We start from the raw sequence: 9,383 nt of genomic DNA, 5'->3' as shown, positions 1-9,383 counted from the left end.
CCACCACACACACCCCCACACCGCCACACATCCCCCCACACATTCCCCACACCGTTACATTCCTCCCACTGCCACACACTCCCCACATCACCCCCATTTCCCCCCCCCACATTCCCCACACCATTACATCCCCCTCCACAACCCCCCACATCCCCCGCCACACATCACCCCACCGACACATCCCCCTCACATCGCCCCCACACCAACCGCCACACCCCCCCGACACCGCCACACACCCCCAAACACCTCCCACACAACCCCCACTTTCCTCCACCGCCACACACCCCCCACATCACCCCCATTCCCCCCCACATACCGTTATATCCCCCGCCACACACCTCCACACACCACCCACACGCCACCCACATCCCCCCTCACCGCCAGTCCCCCCATACCTCCTACCCCCACAGCACCCCACCACCACACCTCCTTACCCAGCACCACACCCCCTCAACCAATCCCACACCACCACACCTTCTCACCCACCATCACACCCCTCCTCGACCACCACACCCCCTCACCCACCACCACCACACCCCCTTACCTACCCCCACCACCACCACAGCGCCCCCATCGCCACAACCACCACATCCCACCGCTACACCAACCGCCACACAACCCCCCCACCGCCACACCCCCTCACCCACTGCCACATCTCCCCCACACCCACCCCCTCACCTACCGCCACATTCCCCCCCACACCGACCGCCACATCCCCCCCACACCCACATGCCACCCCCTCACACTCACTGCCACATCCCCTCCCCTCACATACACCAACTGCCACACCCCCCCACAATCCCCTCACCCACCCCCAATTCACCCACCCACACCAACAGACACATCCCCCCAACCGCCACATCCTCCCTACACACCTACCCCCATATGCCCCCCCCCACACCCACCGCCGCATCCACCACCCACACATGCACCGCCACAACCCTCCCCAAACACCCACCGCCACACCCTCCAGACACCCACCACCACATTCCCCCCTCCTCCACCATCACATTCCCCCCTCACCCACTGCCACATTCCCCCCTCACCACCACGTGCCCCACCGACCCAAACCCACTGTCACATCCCACCCCACACAACCCATCCCCACACACACATCCCCCAACACCCGAACCACACACACACACACACTCCCCCCACACACACACATCTTCATGCACGCCCTCAACCACCCCTACTCTACCTCACCATACCCCTGCACCTACCCTTATCCTTCATCACACCCTTCCCCCATTACTGATCCACAGTCTCCCTCACACCTTCAATTCTCTCTCCCCACACTAACCCCATACCTTCACTCATATCCTTCCTCACAACCTCACTCACACCCTTCTCCAAATCTAAAACCTTACAGACCCTCAACCTCCTCATCCCTCACCCTCCCCGAAATCCTGAGCCACACTGACCCTCGCTCACACTGATCCACACCCACACTGACCCTCCATCCCCTCCCCCTCACTGACCCTCAAACCCCACTTACCCCACACCATTCCCTCGCTGACCCTTCCCCTCCCTCCACACTGAACCTCACCATTGCCTCTACACCATCCCCCTCATAGACCCTTCGCTGACCTTCACCCACACACTCACCCTCACTGACCCTATGTTCTGTCCATAAATGACCCCAAGCTTCCAGCTGCCTGCCTCAACAGATCACCGTGCTCCCTGGCCAACATTTCTGTCCCAGACCTGTTGCGATGCTCCAGCAAGGCACAATGCAAGCCAGAGGAATAATACCTCATCTTTCACTGAGGTACCTTCCACTTTAGGTAATTTTCAGACCATAAACACCTCCTTCCAGGTCGATTACTTGCCTCGAAAACCCCAGGTTGCTTCCAGCACAGCCAAACCATTTTCAACTACTGACAATGTGGTCTCCTCTACATTGGGGAAATGAAGCAAAGACTGGGTGAAGGCTTCACAGAACATGTATGGTTTGCTCGCAAAAAAGATCCTGAGCTTCCAGTTGCCTGCCACTTTAACATACCACCCTGTTCCCTAGTCAACATCTCTGCGTCAGGTTTACTGCAGTGTTCCAGCGAAGCTCAGTGCAAGCTGGAAGAACAACACCTTATTATCCCTCTGGGGACCCTTCGGCCTTCCAGACTCAATATTGAGTTCAATAATTTTAGGGCCTGAATCTCCCATGTCCTAGACTCCTACCCCAACACACCATACCTTGTTATTACATAGCCTGCCATACACACTACCTACTGTTAGCCACTGCCAGTTTCCATTAACAGCAATTCACCCTCCTAGCCAGATCGTTATCAACTCCTTTGTCTGTCCAACCATTCTCTCTCCTTGGGCTCTATCCCCATCTATCCTTTACTCCTAACCCCCTCCCCCCACCCTATCATCTGCATATAAACCAACACTTTCCTAGCCACCATCAGTTCTGAGGAAGGATTAGCGGCCCTGAAATGTTAACTCTGATTTCTTGTCACAGATGCTGCCAGACCTGCTGAGCTTTTCCAGCAGCTTCTGTTTTTGTTTCTAATTTACAGCATCCATAGTTTTTTCAGTTTTTATTCAACTACTCACAGTCCCCATTATCATTCACCTAACTTCTCTTCCCTGGCTTACTATCTGCAATCCCTTTTTATTCTCTCTCTGGGCTCTGTCTCGACTTATCCGCTCACTCCTTCCTCCACACTCTGCGGTATCAGCATAAATACCACTCTTTCCTCGCTGCTTTCAGTTCCAAAGAAAGATCACCACTTGAAACATTAACCCCTGTTATCTCTCCACAGGTACTGCCAGATCTCCAGCAATTTCTGTTTTTGCTTGATTCAGTATCCTCAAAACTTCTTTTTCTAATTTCTTGGCAAAGCTGGAAGTTATTATACCTTTAAACAAAATGTTGAACAAATTCTGAGTCTGTTGCAGTTACTTTTGATCATAAATACACAAATGGCCACAGCCAATGGCTTAACCACAGAGACACCTATTGATCTGTGCTTGTAACACAATCAGTTTATATATGTGTTTATATGTCCGTGTTTCGGACAGTAGAGGGAAGTTCTACAAATCCTAAGAACTGGAGTGGGCCATTCAGTCTCTTGAGGCATCCTGCTCTGCCATTCAATAAGATCTTGGCTGATCTGTGCCTTGGGCCCATATTCCCTGAAACCCTTGCTTAATATAAAATTGTCATTCTCAGATTTAAATTTAATAATTGAATTAACATAAAATGCTGTTGGAGAAACTCTAATTTTGGCAATACGGTCTATCCTGCCCTTCAGCATCTTTTTATTATTTCTCACTCCTGGCTTACTAAATACATGTTTTACAGTCGTCTTGTTCATTAAATTGGCCTTACTTGTTCTTCATATTAACCTGTACCATCTCCTCACCAGCTGCTTTGTCTCCCACTCCCCTGCCATACTAGTTTAAATCAGCCTGACTCCCTTACTGACTTCTTAAATTTCAAGAGTTCTCTGTTCTTTCTAACCCATTCTCCTTCTCCTTTGAGCTTATTTCTCCTTTCCGTTATGCTCTTTCACTACTATCCCATTTCCATTGTACACTTGCTTTCTGTGCCTCCCAGACCTCTGGGGATTATCAGAGAAAGGGTTTCCTTGATTAGGTTCAATGTGTAAGTAAGTCTGTAGTCATCTGCCATAATACCAACATTGTTCATTCTTGTAACTCATTGACTTTCAATATGGGACTTTATGTTAACGGGAATACTGTTATTGACCTCTTTCAAAAGGACTAATTTCTGTACATTCTTGTAAGAGGGGTCTAATCTTACAAAAAAATCCCATCAATCTAAAGTCACAGATTCTTTCAAATTCACTCTTTGAAATTCATCCATTTTTAGGAATTTCTGATGGTGGGCTTACGTACTCACTTGTGCTTTTAAAATGTTGGTTTTAATCTGTTCATAATGTAGATAGTTTTCTTCTGACAATAAGCTTTGCAAGAACTTCCAACTAATTCTCCCCTTTAATAGTCAGATCCAAAATTCTCTTGGCTCTTTCATTCTCCAAGCACCTTTCTGAAATGAAATGAAGTAGAATTAGCCCTCAGCTTCGTTAAATTGTGAAACTAACTGTTTCAGAAAATCAAACTTCTGTTCTGAATCCAAACCAGAATCAGAATTTTTAGTGACATCTGTCTGATTCTCCAATTTCAGTTTTGCCTTCTCCAATTCAAACTGTTGAATGTCTCTCTCCTGCATTTCCTCTCACTTTTTTTACAATTTGGAATTTGAATAATTCATTGTCGGTTGCTGCTTACAAGCTTCTTCCTCTATCTTTGGTTCAATATTAGCTGGAATTTTGATGATTTCAGTCCCTCATGCTTTCAGTCCTGTAAAGCTACTGGTTTAACTACAGTCCTTAATTAGGTAATTGAAAAGAATTATTTGATATTCCATCTTTATTAGCACTGACAGGTCTGTAATTAAGTTGGCTAGGACTGTGTTCAATAGAGTTTAGAAGAATGAGGATGGGGGTGTCTCATAGAAACGTATAAACTTCCAACAGGACTAGACAGGTCAGATGCAGGAAGGATGTTCCCATATGGGGAGCCCAGAATCAGGGGTCATACGTTAAGGATAAGGGGTAAACCTTCTAGGAGTGAGATGAAGAGAAATCTCTTTCCCCTGAGAGTAGTGAGCCTGTGGAATTCACTACCACAGAAAGTGGTTGAGGCCAAAACATTATGTGTTTTCAAGAAGGAGGTAGATATAGCTCTAATGGTTAAAGGGATCAAGGGTTATGGGAAGATTGAGATTAAGATATTGAGCTCAATGTTCAGCCGTGATCATATTGAATGGTGGAGCAGGCTTGAAAGGTCATATGGCCTACTCCTGCTTTTATCTTCTATGTTTGTATGTTTGTATAGCTACTGTCTTTTAAATTCCTTCAATTGAAATGATGAAGGGCAGTCAATTTGCATCTGGAAACTTCAGTTACATTTTTAAGTAACATCTCAGACATTTTTTTCAGAATCCACGAACAAAAGTCAACTGACTTTTGGAAACCATTTTTGAGAGCCTATAATGTCCATTGTCCCATGTTTTTTTTTTAAAAAGTGCAGAGACTACTGTCCAATTATCTTACTAAGAATGACATGACCACTGCAGTTCCTTTTCATGTTGTTAGGAATGGATCCATCCATTTGCAGGAATTGTCAGAAAATGGTCATTATGAAGTTCCAGGACATTAGGTGGCATGCAGTTCCTTGTTTCATATACAAGCTTAAACAGTGAATGATGACAGGTTATTCTGGATGAAGCTGTTCCTGCTTTGGGTGAATCAGTTCTTCTTCTGCTTTCTGTTCCAGGGTCATTGGGGATCTCTGTCCATTTTGTATTTCAATCTTTCTTGATATCTCCAGTTTGTGTCATCTCTTCCTCCCTACTTTGTGTTTTTCTTCATTTACAATTTGTGTTTCTTTCTCCCTTCTCCAGGTTGTGGTCATCTTTCTCTCTCCTGCCTAGATTGTGATTCACTCTATCTTATCTGCAGATAACCGTATAGTCTCTGTCTGTCTCTCACTCTCCACAACTCTAATCTCCAGCTCTCTCTTTTCCTAGCTCATCACTCACCCTCCCATTTCCTATCAATTTTCCATGCTCAAAACATAGCAGAAAAGGAGGGGCTTTAGCCCTTCTAGCCTATTTTGCCATTCTTTGAAATCATAGCTAATTTATAAGAGACGAGCAATAAGAAAAGAACCCTGAGACTAGCAGTCAGAGAGACAGAGCTAGATTCATTGGAGCTGATTGGAATTAGTACCTGCTCTACTAAATAGATTCTGGTGAGTAAATGGTTAAAGTGTTTTCTGCTCTTAAGTTTTAACATAATACACAAATTGCTTGTAAAGTTAATACATTGCATAAAAAGCAACATGAAGCAGTGAATAATATTAGTTAATAATTGGAGGGCAATGGATACTTTTTGATCTGGAGGAAGGTCTGTAGTGGAGTTCCTCAGGAGTTGATAATGGGACCTGTGCTTTTCCTGATTTATACTAATAATCTAGATTCTTGCTGCATGTTACATTTCAAGAAGGACCCAAAGGACAAAGTGTTTAACAACAGGAGCTTTGTTAAGGAAGCATTCACTCTGCAGGCAGCAAGGTTGGACTAAGCTGTTTTCCATGAAAATGGCTGCTGATGTCATCACAAAATCATATGATTGGACTTGTAAAGTGACTTCTAAAGTTCCTGCGATGAAAATGGTCAGAATGTTTATAATCATATATACAGTCGTCAGTAGATAGGACATTCCAGAGGACATTGATTCCTGTGTGGTTGTTGGTGCACCTCAGCCATCTGTTTATTTTTCTCATTGGCTTTAACCTCTGATGTTTTAGGTGTACGAGGAATATCATCTGTCATTGTCTTTTTCTGAGATGACAGAATGTTCTGACACAATGTCGTGGTATTCTCCATTAAGGTACTGTCTCCCTCAGATGCTACAGTTCCTGTTCTGTCCTTCCAGTATATTCAGGTCTCTATTTAGCAGTTATTCGTAGATCTTCAATTAATGTTGTCCCTGGCACATTCCCTCAGGATGCCAAGAATGGATCTGCATGTCTTCTCCATACTACATTGTCTCTTGTTTGTACAGTGTAAGAAGACCAGTTCACTGATGATGTCTGGTACTGAATTCTTGCCATTGGTGTAATTCTTCACCAACACATCTTGATCTTTTTTGGAAAATGCAGTCTTTGGCCTTGTTGTCTGATTGGAAAACCTGATTCTGTTGTTTTTTTGTCAACAACGTCTTTGTGTCACAGGTGGTTTCAGCAAATCAAAGGCTGTGCGCAATGATATTTTGCCATGAGCAATGAAGAAGTTTGAGTTGTTGAGTGGGTTGCACTCTGGTATGTTAACAAAAATTGACTCAGTCTTTTGGATTGTGATCCTTGTTCTCAAGTTACCTTTAAGTAATGTTTCATTCTCAGGACAAAAATTCTGCTAAACTATTTATGGTTGGATGATAAGGAGCTGATCAGTTATGTTGAATTCTATTCTACTTTACATAATCCGTAAACTCTTGTGATATAAACTGTGGACCATTACCACTAAGAGGTTATTCCAGATAACAAAACCTCTCAAAGATCTCCCCTAGTCTATCAGTGGTTTTCTCCAAAGATGTTGTCTTCATGATGGTACCTTCAGGCCATTTAGTATGTTTGTCAACCACTGTGAAAAAGTCCGGTGTAGTCAATATGGATACTTTGCCATGGCCTTTCTGGCTATTCTCATAGATGTAATGGTGTAATGGTGGTAATAGAGGTAGGTTGCAAACTCTTATGATGGAATGATGACCCTCATTCCCCTCAGGAGACATCTTGCTTTGTATGGATAGTTTTAGTATCCCTGTGACATATGACTTCAGTTTTGGGGTTGTTCCCGTGATCTTGCTATGAAGTACCAAGCCCATCACTTTTGATAGTAGTGGATCATTTCTAGTCTACATCTTAACTTGTCCTGAGTGTTCTGTGATAACAAGGTGTAGAGCTGGAAGAACACAGGAGGCCAAGCAGCATCAGAGGAGCAGGAAAGCTGATGTTTCGGGCGTAGACCCTTCTTCAGAAATGGGGGAGGGGAAGGGGGTTCTGAAATAAATAGGCAGAGAGGGGGAGGTGGATAGAAGATGGATAAAGGGGAAGATAGGTGGAGAGGAGACAGACAGGTCAAAGAGGCGGGCATGGATTCAGTAAAGGTGAGTGTAGGTGGGGAGTTAGAGAGGGGATAGGTCAGTCCAGGGAGGACGGACAGGTCAAGGGGGCGGGATGAGGCTAGTAGGTAGGAGATGGGGGTGGGGCTTGAGGTGGGAGGAGGGGATAGGTGGAAGGAAGGACAGGTTAGGGAGGCAGGGACAAGCTGGGCTGGTTTTGGGATGCGGTTGGGGGAGGGGAGATTTTGAAGCTTGTGAAGTCCACATTGATACCATTGTGCTGCAGGGTTCCCAAGCGAAATATGAGGTGCTGTTCCTGCAACCTTCGGGTGGCATCGTTGTGGCGCTGCAGGAGGCCCAGGATGGACATGTTGTCTGAGGAATGGGAGGGGGAGTTGAAATGGTTCGCGACTGGGAGGTGCAGTTGTTTAGTCCGAACCGAGCGTAGGTGTTCCGCAAAGCGGTCCCCGAGCCTCCGCTTGGTTTCCCCGATGTAGAGAAGGCCACAACGGGAACAGCGGATACAGTATACCACATTAGCAGATTTGGTGAAAAATGGTTCTGGTTGATTCCTACTTATGTTTTAGAACCCATCCTCTCTGGCTGTACCAGACTCTTCAGTACATTAATAATTTTTAATACATGATACTTAGGAATGCAGGGATGACTATATCTGCTTCAATTTTATCAGCTTATATAAAATAATGGAATTTCTCTGTGTAGGAGTTCCTGCTGTCTGTATTTTCATCATATGGTCCCATGGTGGCAAAATTTCCCGCCATTTTTAGCATTTTTCAAAATGAGACGGGCCTGCATAGCACAATGTACCACAAAACCTTTAGCATTACCTTGTATCTTTCTGTTTAAAACAAGGTATCCCTGAGGCTGCCTGTTTTTTTTCTCCACATCTATTCCCCAAGCTCAAAAGTCCTTCATGGTGGAATATGTGGCAAGCTTTTTCTGCACTACTGATTTATTTTCTTCTTTTTATCAAAGTCCCTCCAAAATCTGCCATGAGGACAATTTTGTTTTTTTTTGATGAATCAGTGAATTGATACACTGGTCCTCAAAGCAGTTCTTATCCTCGTTGCTGGTTTTCTTCTTGTGTGACGTTTCGAGAAGGACCAGGAGGCTGAAGTGCTTAACAACTGCTGGAGCTTTATTAAGGAGTTGTTCACTCCACAGGCAGCAGAGTGTAAGCTGTTCACCACTCAATATGGTCAATTATGTCATGTGATCAGACTCTTAAAGTGACAGATTGTCATACCTACCAAATACATAGTGTACAGATGACAACTTCAAAGTTTGCAGATGACATGAAATTTGAAGAATTGTAAACCGTGAGGAACAGGACAATGTAGAACTCAAAAGGACATTGACAAGTTGGTGGAGTGGGTGGAGAGGTGGCAGATAAGGTTCAATACAGAAAATTATGAGGTAATGCATCGAAAGATAATATAAAACAGGGGATACAATTCTAAAAAGGTACAGGAGTAGAGGACCTCATTGTATATGGGCACAGATCATTGAAGATGACAGGACAGTTGCAGAGAGCAATTAATAAAGCACACTGTATCATAGGCTTTATTAATAGGTGCAATGAGTAAGTGGTTGATTTTGAACTTGTATAAAACACTTGTTAAACATCAGCTGGAATATTGTGTACAGTTGTGGGGAATACATTATAGGAAAAATGTGAATACATTGGAGACAGTACAGAAG

This window comes from Rhincodon typus, unplaced genomic scaffold, assembly GCF_021869965.1.
Source record: "Rhincodon typus isolate 14 unplaced genomic scaffold, sRhiTyp1.1 hic_rhity00002532, whole genome shotgun sequence".
NCBI classification, from domain to species: Eukaryota; Metazoa; Chordata; class Chondrichthyes; order Orectolobiformes; family Rhincodontidae; genus Rhincodon; species Rhincodon typus.
The sequence above is the reverse complement of the archived record's forward strand: the minus strand, read 5'-3'. Positions refer to the sequence as shown.